Source organism: Mixophyes fleayi, chromosome 7, assembly GCF_038048845.1.
Source record: "Mixophyes fleayi isolate aMixFle1 chromosome 7, aMixFle1.hap1, whole genome shotgun sequence".
NCBI classification, from domain to species: Eukaryota; Metazoa; Chordata; class Amphibia; order Anura; family Limnodynastidae; genus Mixophyes; species Mixophyes fleayi.
This window is the reverse complement of record NC_134408.1, coordinates 68,299,865-68,319,241: the sequence shown is the minus strand read 5'-3', so window position 1 is coordinate 68,319,241 and position 19,377 is coordinate 68,299,865. Positions and strand designations below refer to the sequence as shown.

General features: G+C 42.4%; 1 protein-coding gene across 2 annotated transcripts in view; it reads left to right on the top strand.

Moving 5' to 3' along the window:
• The first annotated feature begins 14,791 nt into the window (after positions 1-14,791).
• HECW2 (HECT, C2 and WW domain containing E3 ubiquitin protein ligase 2) overlaps positions 14,792-19,377 on the top strand; it is a 423,985-nt gene continuing 419,399 nt past the window's right edge. For both annotated transcript variants that reach the window (XM_075179947.1, XM_075179946.1), the window contains exon 1: positions 14,792-15,028. The gene's annotated coding sequence lies outside the window, so the exon portion shown is untranslated. The remainder of the gene's footprint in view (positions 15,029-19,377) is intronic.

The following is a 19,377-nucleotide window of genomic DNA, read 5'->3' as shown; positions in this document are numbered from 1 at the left end:
TTATTTCTCCTAATGACCCTCAACATTACATTGTTAGCACCCATATTACATCAATAAATACCATGACAATACATTATTAGTACCCGAATTACAGCAATAAATAACCCCCCCACACACACTCCTACTACATCGATACCCACCCACATTACAGCAACCGGCATCACCCTCCACATTACAGCAACCAGCATCACCCTCCACATTACAGCAGCGGCCTTATTCCCACATTACAGCAACCAGCATCAGCTCCCACATCACATTACAGCAACGGGCATCACCCCCCACATTACAGCAACCGGCATCACCCCCCACATTACAGCAACCAGCATCATCCCTCACATAACAGCAACCAGCATCACCCCCCACATAACAGCAACCAGCATCACCCCCCACATTACAGCAACCGGCATAACCCCCACATTACAGCAATACCCTCTCCTACTTATTAGCAATACTAAGCCCCAAACACACTACAACATTGTCACCACCACGCCACCCCATACTGCAGCAATACCACCAATTATAAAGGCGCCACTGTAGGAAACCAACGTTTTGCTTTTTTCAAATCTTCCACAAAATAGCAACAACAGAGTACTTACACACACATATAGGTAACAGGTACCCTTTTCCCTCAATTAGATAGTAATGGCAGAATTTTCATGAATCATTCCACATGAAATAAAACTAACAAATATATCAGAAAAAACATAACTATTGAATGATCATTTGAACCCACACGGCCGCATTACAAGTATTTCCATCTACAGCAAAATGTCAGAGAAAAATAGTTTTTATACTACAGTAACTGGATATGCGTCTTTTCTATTCATTTTTAAATAACACAGTATATTAAGGGGGATAGAGAAGGTGGGTGAGAGATAACAGGATTTATACTTACGATAAATCTCTTTCTCTGAGTCCATCTGGGGGACACTGCTTAACCATGGGGTTGAGTAGGGAGGGGAGGAGTCTGGCACCTAAAGAGTTAACTTTTTTCCTGCTGACAGCATATCCCCCCACCAATTCCCCACATACCTCAGTTTGATTACCAAAGCCCTAGGACGAGAGGCTAATCAACCAAGATACACCACTCAACAGAGGGGGGAGTGGAGAGAAAGAAAAACAATGAGAAGGGGGGGACCGCAGTGTCCCCCAGATGGACTCAGAGAAAGAGATTTATCGTAAGTATAAATACTGTTTTCTCTTTCATCCATCTGGGGGACACTGCTTAACCATGGGGACTTACTAAAGCAATCCTTCTGAAGGGTGGGACCGCTCTGATCTCCTTGCACGTAGAACACTATGGCCGAAGGAGGCGTCCCTAGATGCAAATAATACAAATAGAGAATATGTCTTACGTATCTTTGCAGATCTCTTAACATATATACGTAATGCCCTCACTATGTCCAAACATTTATTTGTTTTCGTTCCTGGAGTCTGAGGCTCCTATCTGAACACAGGAACAACTATTTCTTGATTAATATGGAAACCTGAGACCACCTTAGGGAGAAAGGACGGAATAGTCCTTAAACTGCTCTGTCCTCACGAAAGACCAGATAAGGTTCTTTGCAGGATAAAGCTCCCAGCTCAGAGACCCTTCTAGCCGAGGCAATAGCAAGCAGGAAGACTGTCTTCCAGGTCAAGAACCGCCACTCTGCTGAGAGTAGAGGTTCAAAGGGAGGCTCCTGCAACCTGCTAAGGACCAGATTAAGATCCCAAGGTTCCGCAGCATGAACATAGGGCGGCAGGATGTGAAGCACTCCCTGTAGGAAAGTCTTAACATCCGGAATTTCCGCCAGCCATCTGTGGAAATACACTGACAATGCTGATACTTAAACCATTAAGGTTCCCCGCTAAGACCCGCCTCTAAAGCACACAGTAAGAAGGCGAGAATCTAGCCAGACCAAAGGATTTTGAATTATAAGATTTCCTCTTACACCACTTTATATATCCATGCCAGATGCGGTGGTAGATCCTGGCCAAAACTGGCTTCCTGGCATTCCGGAGAGTGCCTATTACACCCCCCGAGAACCCTCTCGCTCTCCACAAACTGGATTCAAAAGCCATGCCATTAAATTCAGCCTGTTCAGATTTTAATGCAAGAACGGTTCTGGGTCAGCAGATCTCTTCGTAGGGGCAACCGGAACCTTCCTCAGAATGTCCCACTGAAGACATCTGGAGTGGATCCTTCCGTATGGCAGTGTCTCGAAAGATGCCACCAACTTTCCTAGCAGCTTCATACACCCGAGTAATGACAGCTTCTTGCTTGACAGGACCTTGCCTATCCACTCCATCAAGGACCTTATCTTGTCCTGTGGAAGAACACTCTGCTGCGTGCTGTGAGGAGCTGGCCCCATGAATTCTATCATGTAACCCCGTCTCATGATATCCTGGACCCACCAGTCCGCCGAGGACTTTGTCCACTGCTGGGCGAACCCAAGCATCCGTCCTCCCACCCCACCCTCTGTAACCAGAGGCGGGTGGTAGTCATGCTGCTGGTCTATCCGGCAGCTCAGCAGAAGAGGCCCTTCCTGCTGCAGCGGGAAGGGATGACCTTCCTCTACGGGACTGTCTCCTGCTTCCCACGGCCCTTAAACTGGTAGTCTGGCCTCTGCCAGACCCGCCCCCCGCGAAAGGGCTGTCTGAAAGAACTAAACCTAGGTCTAGGAGTATTCACAGGCAAGGACATATTCCTACCCCCTGAAGCCTGTAAAATCCAAGAGTCCAACTCTGGACCAAATAGCATCCCACCCGTATACGGGATGGATTCTAACGACCTTAGACTCTGAATCCGCATTCCAAGTTCTTAACCATAACGCCCTTCTTGCCGCTACAGCTGTAGCAGAAATAGACGATGATATGGAGGCCGAATTGTGGGCCGCTTCATATACATAACCCGCTGCCTCATTCAGGTGCATGGCCAGGGATAGTAGATCCGAATCCTGCTAAGCAGACTCTAACTGCCCTGCCCAGGCTTCCATAGCCCTAGCTACCCAGGTTGAAGACAATGCTGGTCTGAGGCTTGTACCAGCGGCCAAGAAGACCGATTTCAGCAGGATTCTAATTTACGGTCGGTCGCATCCTGTAAGGCCGCTGACCCCTCTGACTCTATTATGGACAAATCTGAATCGCCCAACAATTCCCCTTCCTCCTCCGAGAAACCCTCAGAATCAGACACAGACCACAGCGCATTAGCTGGTCTATGTCTTTTACTATGGCGTATATGTCTGGGATTCTCCAGTAACTGGCTAAGTCGGTCTAGGCCCCTAGCCACTGCCGACCATCCAACCTCCCCTATCTGGGGTGCCTCCTGGAGGGCCGGGGAGGGATTTTGTCCGACCCCTGGGAAAAAATTAATCCTCAGTAATTCCTCCTGTACACCCAGAGATGCCACCGATGTAGATGGGATCTCTACTGGTTTAGATAACAGTTTTACAAGGGTATTTACCCCTTGAGACAAAGCAGCCGCCTATTCAGGATGTTCTACCGTCAGAATGGAGCTGTCTTTAGGCTGTACCTTTGTAAATTTAGCATTGTATTTTGAACAGACAATATGTTTGGCACGTGTTGTTTTACTTTTATCAGTCATCACAAGATAAGGAAAAAACAAAATCACGTTTCATACGCACAAACACTTCCACAATGTCTATCAGAAAATACTGACTAGGTTATTTAACATATCATAGTATTTCTGATTAAATAAGACAGGTTGGGGAGCTTATAGTTTTCTTTAACCTAAAGCTCTCTCCATACATTATAGTCTTACAATACATATGCATACACAGAACAAATATAATGATTCTTAGTGGGGAAGATATGTGTCAGCAGTACACTTCTCTCCAAATAACTGCTGCATCTGTCCTCCTTTTGTATTTTGGCGCCATAAGGGATCTTCCACCTGCTCACTCAGCGGGGGAGGGGAATAGGTGCTTCTCAACACATTCCCTGGCATCTCCTTCTGTGTCTCTGCTAACAGCGATTTCCCCTTTCTACTTAGGTGAAATCCTGTTGCTTTATTTTTCTCACATTTTTAGTAGAGAACAAAACTACCACACCGCAAAATATAGGTACATATACAGAAGAATTTACACAGAACACTAATTCATCTATGAACCAGTAAAAGATAGTGTTTCTGTTCCTGAGAGAGAAATAATCTTTTATAAATATTATGCTCTTCTCTAAAAAATGCGGTCCGAATCTATACTTCTCTATCAATCCTTTATATAGAGAGTATATGGTATAATTAGCCAAGGAAAGGCTGCAGCAGGTTTTCCAGAATGACTGCAATTAGCACAGAGCACCTGGGCCAATGCTCACAAGCCAATTTATCATTACATTTGGAACAGACAATATGTTTGGCACGCCCAAACACTTCCACAACATTTATCAGAAAATACTGACTAGGTTATTTAAACATATCATAGCATTTCTGATTTGACTAAGACAGATTGGGGAGGTTATAGTTTTCTTTAACCTAAAGCTCTCACAATACATTTTGTTGTCTTACAATACACATGCATACACAGAAGAAAATATAGTGATACTTGGCGGGGAAGATATGTGTCAGCAGTGCACTTCTCTCCAAATGACTGCTGCATCTGTCCTCCTTTTGAACTTGGCGCCAAAAGGGATCTTCCACCTGCTCACTCAGCGGGGGAGGGGAAGAGGTGCTTCTCAAACACATTCCCCTACCACTGGCATCTCCTTCTGTGTCTCCACTAACAGCGATTTCTCCTTTCTGTATTTAGGAGAAATCCTGTTAGAATATGTTCCCCGTACAGCGCTAGTCACAAGTGCGCCATCCTTCATGTACCCCCTAGCATCCTATAGGAGGAGGGGACTTGGTATGCTCCAGCCTGGCTCCCGGGGAACGGCAGTAGTACTGGCGCTTTCTGCCTAATGGCAGCGCCTGACCCTGCTATCAGCGGGGAGAGTCTCTTGTCGAATGCTTCCCGCTGTGAGAAGCGTTTTACCTCCTCTGTCTGCGGGGCCGCCCCCCAGCTGACAGGCGCTTCTCCCACCAGTCAGCTCTGTTACAAAACAGAGCCTCTCGCCGCTATCAACAAAAAAAAACTCTGAAAAGAAAGAAAAAGCCTATTTAACAGTGAACAGTGTTCACCGTGGAGCTCTTCTGATGTGCAGCCCTTCTCCTAGGGCACCCAATTCAAACTGAGGTATGTGGGGAATTGGTGGGGGGGATATGCTGTCAGCAGGAAAAAAGTTAACTCTTTAGGTGCCAGACTCCTCCCCTCCCTACTCAACCCTATGGTTAAGCAGTGTCCCCCAGATGGATGAAAGAGAAAATTGGATGTGATCCATCAGTTTGACTAGATAGGAAACATTTAGATTATTTACCTGGAGACATCTACCCCCTTGACTCACAGGCAGGGCCGACAAGAGGAATTTTGGGCCCCACTACAGCAACTTCTTTGGGCCCCCGTCATATTCAACAATGAGAGCCTTTCCTTTGGCAGAAGTTCATATTATGCCACACCGTAGTGCCCCCAGGTCATATTATTCCACACCGTAGTGCCCCCAGGTCATATTATGCCACATAATATTACCCTCAATTCATATTTGGACATGCAGTAGTGCCCACAAATCATATACCATACAGTAGTGTCCCCGAATAACATTATGCCATACAGTAGTGCCCCCAAATAACATTATGCCTTACAGTAGTGCCCAGGCAAAAAACGCATTCACAAATAAAAATTGGTACAGCATATCAGATACTGAGAGTGTGAGTCCCAGGTGCAGCTTAATACACCTGTCGAAGTCAGCAAATTGGATAAAGTCATTTCAATTAAAATCGAACAAACTTGGTTGTCTTTGTTTGAAAAGAAGCGTACGGCACACTACGGCGTGAAAGGGCACGCTACAGCGTGGAAGGGCGTACGCAGCTGCAACACGTGGCAACAACAGTATTTAGTCTTTTACATACATTCGCACAAACACGCACACTTGTAAAATAGTACACATTAATGGTAGTTGCAACACATAGTCATTTATGTTGAAATATAGTAGTATTTATATGTAATAGTATAAGTTATATGCATATCAGTAAAACATATGGTACACGTTGAAGGAATCAAGTCATGTGTGTTATCATACTAATCCCCATCGCATTTCCCACTGTCCGGTTCACTCTGCAAAGGGATCGCATAGTGCATACGCAAGTTATTAATGTTAAGGAATTATGGACTATTAGGATAAGAAATCTTGGCGGGAAGATCAGGGGGTAAATGTATGAATCTCTGGATTCTTCATCTCCGGCGTGTTCAGCCTCTTCAGCGCTTAAATTTAAAACGGCGCTGCATTGTAAAGGGAAGTTTCCCCTGGACTCTCCTGATGCCTGGACCAATAGAAGCAAGCCACACCTTTGCATTGTTTTACTGTATCTCTGTTTGCATATAAACAGCAGCTCCTTATCCAGAGTTCAGTCACCTAGACCACAGACTTCAGGACTGAATGACGGTTCACTGGATCCAGAGCGCCTGCGATAAGTAACGGCTGTACTTACTATTATTTTGCTAAGATATATATACTGCTACTTTTTGAGAATAAATCTTTGTGCGTTGGAAACACAAATCGAGATTCGACAATCGTTATTGGATAGCGACAAAACGCTCATAACAATTTGGGGGCTCGTGAGTTTGGAGGTTTCGTTGCCGGACGATACACAAGACCAACGGATTTCGGTTCCGCAACAAAGGGTGGAGACGCGTCATATACGGGTAAGAGCGCAATGTGTTCAAAACCTGAATTTTACTCTGTGTTGTGAAAACGAATGTCCGTTTTGCATTATCTAAGGTACGCTAACTGAACCTAGGGACAAAAGAGAAAACTTTCTTTTTACTGTCATTGTGCGTTTTAACTGTATTACATTGCTTAGCGTATGTGTACTTCCTGCTTTGCGTACGCAAACTTCCGGTAGATTTTCCACGTGGTTAAACAATCGTTTTGATAGTTGTTATACATGCATAGTATAATTACTTGTTAAACCCTCTGGGACATTATTACTATTGTTGGGAACTTTGATTTTCTGCGCAGAAAAGGTGTATGTCGTGTGATTTGGTGACTTTAAATACACTGAGGTTTGATCTATTGTTGAATAGAGTGTCAGTTGCTGTCTGATGAGGCAGGTGCCCAACTGGTGTTAGGTATACAAGGCAGGTATACCGGGGGCGGAAACTGAATGAGTTTTCGCGATGTGCACCCAAGGGTAATCGCATCGCTTACGGATAAGCTTTAAGCGTTGCGATTGCACCGCACGGCAAGGAAAACCGTGATTGTGACTTGGGAGTAACCGGGAGAAATTACGTTGGTAAGGCTGGTAATTGACTTTACCGGATGCTGCCAGTTGTAATAAACTCAACAGATTTTGTTGGAGAGTCAGGGGTGATCGAGGAGCTGATAACCCTTTAGTCCGCATTGATATTTCTGTATTAGGGGTCCTCGTTCAATACGAGAGGAAGCGAGTGGACGCGGCTTGTAGCAAATACGTCCACGGGCCGGTAAAATATCTCTAGCGGTAGTGTTGAAATTAGTGGCAGGATATTGTGTTATTGCTGGAACCCTATTTTGTGGCAGGATATTGTGATATTTCTGGGACCCTATTGTTCAACATGGGTGCTAAGCAAATGCTAGAGATGGCCGAGGTACTGCCTAAGGAAGGGCCTATTGGTTCAGCGAGATTTCTCATGTGTAAGAAATATGGTGCATACGCAACTGCATATTGCGACACGTGGGTCAAGATGACCAAAGATTGTGATAGGCCTTTCCCAACAATAGGGAGTTTTAATGCAGAGGTACTAAATACTGTAAAAGATAAAGTATGGTTGATTAAGTCAACGAAAGTGAGGAATAAAAATAAGGATTGTTTGAAATTGGGGCAAATGGAAGGTAACACGTGGCAGAGTAGCGAATGCACAGCGGTAGTAGGTGTGGCGAAAAGCGTGCGTGCGGTGGAAGTATCCGTTGAGAAGCGTGGCGAACTCAGCGCAAGCGAGCCCCCGCCACCTTATGTGGCGGGAGGGGTAAGTACAGCCGTTATTAAAACTGAAAAAAGAGAAATTGCTAAGTTATATCCTGTTTTAAGTCAGTTTAAAACAAGTGTATCAGAAGATGAAGATGAACCCACTGTAATTTCAGCCATTGCTCATGCTGCTAATATGCTAGAGGTTCAGCGTAAGTATGGGAAAGGAGCAATGGCTGAGATAGGTGAGAGTAGTGTGACCACTAGGAGTGATAGCATTCATAATACTGAAACAGCAAATCCTGTAGTGTCTTCTGAAGACAGTGAACCAGTGGGTGCGTATCCAGTCCGCACAATATCAGTTCCCAATGGGAAGGCGGACAAGGATGGTGTAGTTCCTTTAAGGAATGTTACAATGCATTGTCCCTGGACTAGATCAGAATTACGTACTATTATGACTGAATTCTCAGATCCTAGAAAAGAGTTGGCTAAGTGTCAGAAATTTGTTAAAGACTTAGGAAATGCACACGAACCAACCGATAAGGATTGGCGTGTAGTGTTGAGGGCGTGTCTTCCTCCCAATACTGACATACAAAAATTTATTAAAGATTGTTTGTTCGATGAAGATGACACCTTGACGGATGAGATTAATCAAGAAAATATAGAACAAATTGTCAAACACTTAGCCATCTATTTTCCAGTAGTGGTAAACTGGAGTAAGATTTTCACCATAAAACAAAAAGATAGTGAAACTGCAGCGGACTATTTTGGTAGAGCTCTTGCATCAATGACACAGTTTACTGGGGTATCAGATATAAGGGAGAACCCACATCATAGGGAAGTAGCAGTGACAGTACTGATGGATGGTTTTAAGGAAAACCTAAAGACAAGATTACAAACCTCAAAACCTGGTTGGAGGGGCAGCACGGTAGATTCTTTTAGAGAGATTGCTGTGGAACATGACAAAAATATTTTTAGAAAAAGGGAAGAAAAGAGTGACAAGTTGATGACGGTGAGTATACAAGCATTAGAGGGAATGCATACACGACCACCAGCATTTAACCCACATGACAGGAAACGCAGAATGTTGAGATGTTATAATTGCAAAGAAGAAGGACATATGAGAAAAGATTGTACAAAGGGAAGACATAAATCTAATGAAGATAGATATCCTCCAAGGAGGAATTCACATAGACTAGAAGACTCATACCTGCCCGCGCATGTTACAGCAGCAAATGCTGCGCGGGAAAGCAATAGTCAGCGTTAGGGGTCAGGTCATACCTGTAGTCTACAGCCAGTGAGGTTAACTGAGAGTCTGAGAGAAGAACCAACAATGATAGTTGACATAGCTGGTAGGAAAAAACTTTTCTTGTAGATACAGGGGCGGCCAGATCTGTGATAACCTCTCCTTTTAATCTACAGGTGACCAGTAAAACTATTCCAGCTATGGGGGTAATGGGAAGAGTGTTACATTATCCTCTAACTAAACCCGCTGAAGTTACTATCAGGCCCCTGCATACTAAGCATTCGTTTCTCTTGGCTGCAGAGGCTCCTACTAACTTGCTAGGGACAGACTTGTTATGTAAAATGGGATGTGTCATATACTATACTTCAGATGGTGTATTCCTGGATATACCGGAGAAGGTCGCGCATTAGGTACAGGATATATTGGACACCCCTCAAAGGTTAATGTTACACTCTACTGTTATAGAACAAAGTCCATCTCAAGTAAAGGGGATGTTGCTGGAAATACCGGGTTCACTATGGACCAGAAATGGACAGGACACTGGACTGATGGCAAATGTAGCCCCTGTCATCGTAAATCTAAAAAGTGGTAGGATAGCTCCAAAAATCCCACAGTACCCATTAAAACCAGAGGTGGAACTAGGGGTATATCCTGTTATTGAAAGGCTGTTACAACAGGGGATTTTAATTCGTACATCAAGCACAGCAAATAGTCCCATTTTCCCTGCGAAGAAGAGTGGGGGGAGGGGCTATAGATTAGTCCAGGACTTAAGGGGAATTAATAAAGTTGTTGAGAGCAAATTCCCCGTAGTGCCGAATCCAGCTGTCATCCTCATGCAGATTCCACCGTCTGCTAGTCACTTTACTGTCATTGACCTAAGTTCTGCTTTCTTCTCAGTCCGTCTTCACCCTGACTGCCAATACCTATTTGCATTCTCCTACAGGGGATTGCAATACACATGGACCAGACTGCCCCAGGGGTTCATTGACAGCCCCAGTATTTTCTCCCAAGCCTTACATGACTGCTTGCAATCCTTTCAACCCTGCAATGGGTCTGTTCTAATTCAATATGTGGACGATTTGTTGCTGTGCTCTGATTCTTTTATGTCATGTTTACATGATACTAAATTGTTGTAGCTTCATCTCTAACAAACAGGGCACAAGGTGGCAAAGGATAAATTACAGCCATGTCAGACTAAGGTCAAATACTTAGGACACTGCCTCACCAAGGGGCTAAGACACCTGACAACCGACAGGATTGAGGCCATACAACACATGATTCTGCCGCAGAGCCAGAAGCAGATTCGTACTTTCCTGGGGATGTGTGGAAACTGTAGATCATGGATCCCAGGTTTTTCTATTCTGGCATTACCATTGCAGGAGCTAGTCTCTTCCTCAAAACCAGAACGTGTCGTACACACAGAAGAGTCAGAGCAAGCGTTCTTTAATCTTAATGATAGTCTGACTAGAGCACCTGCATTGGGAATACCTGATTATGAAAAGCCTTTTGAGCTATACTGTACGGAAGCTGATGGTTGTGCAGCAGTTGTCCTCACACAGAAACATGGTGACACTAGCAGACCGGTAGCATACTACTGTGCACAATTAGACAATGTGGCAAGATGACTCCCAACATGTCTCAGAAGTGTAGCAGCAACGGCTCTTCTGGTAAGTAAAAGCGAAGACGAAGTATTAGGACATAATTCAACTGTCTATACACCCCATGCTGTATCAGCTCTGTTAAATTCAGCCTAAACCAGACATGTTTCTTCAGCTAGATTCACAAAGTGGGAACTAGCGCTGATGGCACCCTCAAACATCACCATCAAATGATGTAGCACCTTAAATCCAGCTACATACCTTCCATATGTGTCTCTAGAGACACAAAGGGTGGGAGGTGAGGAGACCCTGGTTGATGATGAGTTAGGCAAGAGTATTGACACGCATGATTGTACCAGACCTTTACTGCAAGGCCCGACATACGTGACACCCCCTTAGAAAATGTAGATTTTACGTTTTATACAGACGGGAGTTGTTATAGACAGACAGAGACGGGAGAGCTATGTACTGGTTACGCTGTGGTAGACGATCAGGATGTGGCAGAAGCTGAACCCTTTGGCCCACCTCACTCAGCCCAAGTGGCGGAACTAGTAGCATTAAAGAGAGCGTGTGAGTTGGCAGAGGGTAAATCAGCCAATATATATACTGACTCTAGGTACGCCTTCGGGGTAGTGCACGATTCTGGGGCCCTTTGGCGTCTTAGAAACTTTACGACAGCAGCAGGTACGCCAGTGGCACACTCACAACACATAAAAGGACTTCTGACAGCGATACAATTACCCAGAACGGTAGCCGTCATAAAGTGTAAAGCCCATACCATTGAAGAAGACCCAGTGTCATTGGGCAACAACAGGGCAGACGAAGCTGCTAAATTGGCAGCAGGGCAACCTATGACTGTATCGACCGAGACTATGATGGTTTTTCAGACATTAGATATGCAGAAATTAATTGAAATGCAAGATTTGTGTTCCCTGCAGGACAAGGCGGTCTGGAAGGCGAAGGATGTGGTCGAGTCCTCAGGACTCTGGAGGGATGGACAAGGTAAGCCTGTAGCTCCCCGAACATACTATCCAGGCCTGGCTGAAGCAGCACACGGTCTGACTCACCTGGGTAAAGAAGGTATGTGCAAACTGGTGAGAGCATACAGGTGTGTTCCTGGATTTTCCTCTCAGGCTGGTAAGAAAGCAATGTCATGTCTTACTTGTTTGAGGAAGAATGTCGGGAAAACTATTCCAACTGAGCCATCCCACATCCCACCTACAGACGGACCTTTTCAGGTAATACAAATTGACTATATCCAATTACCACCGTGCAGGAATCTAAAGTATGTGTTAGTATGTATTGATGTGTTTTCCGGTTGGGTAGAAGCATATCCGGCAGCCACTAATACTGCTGTGTTCACTGCAAAGAAAATTGTACAAGATTTTGTGTGTAGGTTCGGTATCCCTAGAATCATTGAAAGTGATAGGGGTACCCACTTTACTGGTGATATCTTCCAGAACATGTGTAAGCTCATGGGAATCAGTAGCAGACTTCACACCCCTTACCGACACAAGCCAGTGGTAAGGTGGAAAGAGTAAATGGTACTATTAAGAACAAGCTTGGTAAGATAATGGCTGAAACTGGGTTGGCGTGGCCTGAAGCTTTGCCACTAGTCCTCCAAAGCTTATTCCTGGGTGACTCCGAGTTCCAAGGGCTTGAAACGCGTAGGTTACTGACTTTTAATTCATTTATTCATCGGACACTTTCTCTTATTGCATCCACCTATTGGAGAAGAATCGCTTATTATACTTCAGGCGCATGCGCGGACTCATTGCATCGCTTCAGCGGGTCCCGAGGAACAGTCCTTGACTGTGAGAGTTCTACACCCGCAAAGTGGATTTTGAAGCAGGAGCATCCGGACAAGACGACCTGGGGAGGAAGGTAAGTGCACTACCCACCCTTCCCAGATACGAACACGGACAGTTTCTTGCTTGTTTTCAACAGATGACATTTGATCTATCCAGTGACAGGCAGCTAGCATTTTGGCGTAGAGACTTTAACACCTCAGTTAGAAACTTGCAGCCTCCACTGGTATATTATTTATTGGTTTAGAAGTGTTTATTTGCACTATTTGCACATAATACTTTGTGTGGTTTGTTATTTGAATCAACTTCTGTTTAGTTTTGCCATAAATATAAGCAAAACCATATACCTATTTTGCATCTTAAAGTAATATATCCTTATAACCTTTCCGTTGCGCTGGAGAATTATGTGTTTTTGTTTCTCCCACACTTGTAACAACCCTGCCCCCCCCCCCCGCGCAAAAATCACGGTACCCCTGTGCGAAAATCGCGGCACTCCCGCGCCTCTCCATGCGAAAATCATGGTACCCCTGTGCAAAAATCACGGTACCTCCCGTGCGAAATTTGCGGCACCCCCTCCGTACGAAAATCACGGTACCCCCATGCGAAGATCGCAGCACCCCCCCCCCCCCCGCGATCCACTCCCCATTAAAAAAAAACAACAAATTGCAGGGCACAGTGCAGAGAATAAGGGGGAGGGAGCAGAGGAGCAATGGAGCAGTCCTCCGTCGCGCAACATAGGTGGCTGGTTCCTGGGGAGGAGCCAGCCACAAGAAATCCAAGAAGTGTCGGGCCGGCCCATCTAGCCATCGGCCCTTCTGGCATTTGCCAGAAATGCCAGATGGCCAGTCCGGCCCTGGTTCCCACTATTCAGTGACATGCTTTTTGTCTGAATTAGATTATCAACACTTTCTGGACCAAAATTAACTGAATTGAAAAATTCTCTGCTGAAGTGAAACATGCTGGCTGGGTTGGGGACACGGATGTTTCTGTCCCAACTTACTCCCATCTGGGACGGTCAAATAGTGGGCTTCCCTTGGCTGGGTCACTGGGCTAACTGCAATTTTTTTTTTCCTGTAAAATGTTCCTAATAAGACCCCAGGGCTAAATTTAGCCAGCCAGCCCCTGAGGACAAGATCTGACTTCCACCAGCTTTGAGCTGGTGTAAAATTTAATTCCTTTCACAGATTGGGAATTACCATGCACAGCAAGAAATTGCACATACAATGCACCTCATCATTTTACTTCAATTTCAATGATATCACTCCACAAAAAGAAATCTTGTGTCTGCACTACTCCTCAAAACCAGACACATGTACTGCAGGAGGGAAGCCTTTCTTCCTTTCTGGCCCTATAACTGTGAGAACAAAACATATATTTGATATCCGTAAACTCGGGTTAGCTGAATTTGCATACCTTGATGTGACAGCTTATCTCTTGTCTTTCACATTGTAAAGTCTATAGTTGCCAGGTATGAATTACTGTGTCAATTAATGGTTGTACCAAATCAAAACCTGTGTATCAGAGTCCAGACTGGAAGTAAAGTCATAGGGCCTAATTCATTAAGGAAAATAAAGCAAAAAAAAATGAGCAACTTTGTACTTTGGCAAAACATGTTACAATGCAAAGGGAGCAAATTAGTTTATTATTTTGCACATAAGGAATATACTAGCTGTTTTTTCATGTAGGACAGAAAAACTTGATAGCTTTGTGTTTACATACATTAAAGTTTGATCTTGGACATGCTCTACCACAATTATAAATCTGTTCCCGCATTTTAAATTTACCTCCTCTTAAAATGCATCAAGGTTTTGCCAAGGTTCAAAGTTACTCATATTTTTTGCTTTCCTTTCCTTAATGAATCAGGTCAATATTGTTTATAGTAGAAACATGTTGCTATGTAGTTATAAGTGGGAGAGCTAATATTCCTATTAAACAGCTAAAAGTATGATCCATACACAATTAATTTGGTATTTCTAAACTATGGAGTATGAACAACATACACACTTAACATTTCTACATCTGCTTCTACATAATGTGGCGTGGCCGAGTACATTACACTGTCTTCGTATTCAGCCAATGAGAAGATGACTGTCTCTGACCAATGAAGAAGAAGATGCTACTCACCAATCATAGCGTACCTTACATTTTTCCTATGCAACCCTGGTGACTGTTCCAGCATCTTAGACAGCAAATAATCTCACAGTGGAAATCAGGTTGTAGCCCAGGATTTCAGAAATCGGAGGTTTAACACTTGTATTTCAATTACCTTTTAGTCTGGATATTAAACGCTTAACAATACACGTTCTCTGTAAGGAAAAACAAGGTGCGAAGCTTAAACTGCAAGGAGCAACCCCATTTGTTTGCTGATTTTGCAGCTGTGTACGTGCACATCGTAGAATAGGTACGTATACGGCATTTCATTAGAGTCATCGTGCATTACTTATGTGTATGCTTCAATGCTAGATTCTATTTTTTATCCATCTAGTATTAAGCGAAATCGCCTTTATAGATAGATTGATAGATCTATCTATCTCTTTAAATACTTCGAGGTCAGTGGGCGCAGTATGATTATAGATGTACTTTTAAAATATTCTATTTTTGTTTAAGACGTTGTGAATATTTGTGTATGTTCCGTTCTTATTGTATTTTCATATTGATAATAAAACTGTATGTTAGGTGCTATTATTGCACATGTAATTGTCCCACAAAATGGGTATCAAAACTAGTGGAAATATCCGCAATAATGTTGTTGTTTGCACGATCTACAGTTGCATAAAGCATTTTAAATCATGCGACAGCGATTCTTGCCATCTGTTCAACAGTTACCAGTCGGTCTCACAGTGATGCTCAGGAATAGTTGCTCATACGATAGTATGACGACTTTGTTAACGGAGTATCACTCAGTATATGTTTAACTGGCATTCTGTGCAACCTGGACCTTCTATAAAAATGCATGCACTAATACATTGTTCACTTGTTATCTAAAACTGTTTACATGTGTGTTCTGATCTGGTGGCTTACTGCAATATACAGTACATGCTATTCAGCACCATAGGTCTTCAACAAGAGGGCATTAATGTACACAGATATGTTAATCTTACTTTCCTTTGACATATATATTGAATATGGCACACAGGCTGAATCCAGACTTATACCTGTCCGACAACCCTGATGTCTGTATTTTAAGATGTATGTTTATAAACATGGCATTGGTATTTAGAAAATCTCTTACACAAAATAAACATATTCGTTTTCCCCTGGAACAATAGTAGAGATTATTTAGCTACTCCGTAAAGAAGTTGTGTTTGAGTGTTCTAACTGTTATTCATAAGCAGTGCATGGTAATAAAGTGATCAATTGTGTATCTACATTGACTTTTATGAAAACTCATGTAAACTCCACCTATATGTGAGGTGTTAGATCAAGTTAAGATTTACTAAACTGAATCGTACTTTTTGTTTAAAAAAAATAATTGGATGCAATATAATGTTGACTACTTCTGCCCTACCACCAAGTTTGTATTCCTCTATATTATTTGTTTCAAACATGATACAATGGGGCATATTCAATTGTCCGGAAGTCCCGCAGCGTAAAAACTACTACCGTTCTGGATTCAGCGAGAAAATTACCGTAGTGACGGTTTTAGCGCGCACTATTACCGTAATAACGGTAATAGTGCGTGGACTGCGGGATTTTCAACGTTTCCTCCGACAATTGAATACTCCCCAATATGTTATAAAAGAAAACATTATTTGAGCTATGCCATCTGTGCATTGTACAGATTGCTCTGGCTACTTCATTTTAAAGTAGATCTCCTTCAGGCTCTGGATAATCAGTTGGTCACACTGTAGGTAGGGTATGATGTGCTTAAATATAATGTTTGCATACATCTACCTTATAAAGCTTACTGCTATTCACAAAGATAGGCCATTGCTGTTTACAAAATTGATTTCTTGTGGATTATTTTATTTATCAAGATAAAGTAATCATTTTACAACAAGTGTAAAGTTTGTTTTTTTATTATTATTTTAAAAGCATCAGTAGAGCAAAATGTGTATATTAGACAACAGAATTGGCAGATATGGCTATATTTTTTTTACTTAAATAACGTTAAGTTTTTAGTAGTTTGGACTTTTGAAATATCCCTCTCTTTAATTTAATGGTCCTAGAAACAAACAGTATCCTATCTATCTATCTATCTATCTATCTATCTATCTATCTATCTATCTATCTATCTATCTATCTATCTTCTTGATACCAGGTTGCCCTGGTGACCAATATATGTCCACTAGTATTTAGGGACAAACTCCAATAGTATCCCTCTTCACAGTCTTCTGTTTTAAATTATTGGTTGGATCAGGTTCCACTGCTCCAAGTCATTCCCACAGGGAACTCTGGTAGACAATCAGAGTAATAGTTTTCAAATTTGAAATGAGCACCCTGATATACACATAAACCATATTGCGGAATTAGTGACGCTTTATAAATAAATGATGATGATAACTTAGCTTTGTTACTATAGTCTCCACATTAACCTAATTTTACTAGTCACAAGAAGGGGTCTGATTGTTACACTTGTTATCAGGAAGTGATTTGTTATATATACTGGCCACCAGAAAGTTCTCAGTTTTGTATAATGGTTACTACAATAGGACTCTTTGTATGCTTGCCACAAATGGGCTCATTTTGTATAGCAGATACCAGAGTAGGCTCTACTTTGTTAATGGGTCAAGTGGGTACAGGCTGCATATTTGTACACTTGATTAATTGAGTTTTGCTAAGTGTTCAGATAATCCTGTGTATGTCAGTCCAAAAAAGTAAGTGTTACTTTAAATATATTTGTGGGTAAAGAATACACTGTTAGAGACACTTGTAATTGATTAAGAGACTTATGTATATTTTGTAAACGCTATGCAACTAATTTTTTTTTTTGGTTTCGACATTTTAATATTTTTGCTCATTTGCATAAACTGGAGGGACATTTTCCCAGGCATTATGAATACATCATGCAAATTCACTTGAAAGTTATGGTGGTAAAAGGTAGCGGGACAGAGTAACAGTTAGATTGACCGTTTAAAATTAATATAGTGTTAATTTGAACACTGACTCCTGCATACAGGCCTTATATCCTTAGTGAAACAGAATTAAAAACTGCACATACTAGCGGAACCACTGTTCCCTTTGCTATATGAATAGTTTATGAAAATGGTCTTTAGATAAAACACATGACATAGCATAGACTGTGATTCAGAAAGCTAGTTTATGCTCATAGAAACATAAGCCTTTCAGATGCTGCTAAATAATTCTCCTGTACCATGGAGCTTAAAATTACTTCGATAAAGGAAACTATATATCTTATGCATATGAATGTATTGTTGTGCTCTCTGTACTAGCAAAATGTGGGGTATTTCTATTCCTTTAGCATGTGCTGAAGCTTACAGTTATCTTGGTAGACTATTTATTAATGGCGGCAATCCCCCTACCCCACTTGATATTAAGTATCTCCTATTGTGATGATAAAGGATGATAAACTGCAGCCATTTATTAAAAAGTCATTCCGGGTCAACACATCCGATAAGAGGCTGTCCCAACAATGACTTTACTATACTAACAACTCCGGCATCTGACCTGGAGTCTTTAATGTGCAGGCACAGCACCATTTTTTTTATTTAACAGAGGCGGGAACACAAAGCCTGCTGGAGAGGAGTTAGACGGTCCCTCTCCTGCGATGCTCTCCCCATAGGGCAGAATGGCTAACACCCTACTACACCTAGCCTAGCTTTTCGAAGTTTGATAAGTTGTCCCAGACCGATGTCCCCATTGAGAATTATGGAGACTGCGGTTTAATGCGATACGTAGTCTAATGCAGGAGATATCTCCTGTGTTAGGCTTTTGTTAAATAGCGAGGATACTAAATTATGCCTAAACCATGGGGAAACAGTTAGGTAGGCCCCTTAATGTCTGTCTGTTTACATTAGCACTGTTTATGGGATGTGATTTCAGTTGTTTTTTGATAAAAGGATAGGGAAAATTCTACCACATCTGACTTTTTTCCACAGTCGCAATAAAAAGTCAAGCTAAGGCTGAACTGTACATTTCAACTTTTTTCTTTTAAATATGAAAATTAGCATTTTTGGATTTAGTTGTCCTGTAGTTGCTTGAGGTGTTCTTTTTTTTATTATTATTTTTTTATTTGTTTTTAAACATGGAGAATCTGATGTGTCCTAATCCTATGCTTCGTATATAATAGGCTTGATTTACAGTTAGGAGTAGATTTAAAGGTGCAATTTTTCACCTTGGCAAACCGTGTTATGTTACAGGAAGGGCAAATTTAACATGCGTGGACAGATTTAGATGGGCGGCGGGGGGGGGGGGGTGCATCTTAGCCCAACTCTTAAAATGGCAAGTATTTCTGTTTTGTGCTAAGTGCAGAAGCAGGCAGTATTTTCACTATGTGCAAATAAATTGAATTTGCATCCCTTGAATTGCAGCATAGATTGTCCTGGTGTTAATTTACACCCTTTAACTGGAATTGCTCCTAACACTAAATGATGCCCTATGTGTGTTGATCACTATTTTGATAAATTATGCCACTGTGTTCACCTCCTCTGCATGCAATATAGATAATGGAACACTGGTGGTTCTACAACTGACCATGAGTATTAGCCCTTTAGACAAGGACACCCCACTCGTACCATGAAACTAGAATTTCCAAGTGAAAGGTCTTAATTTACTTCTATTGGAAAACAG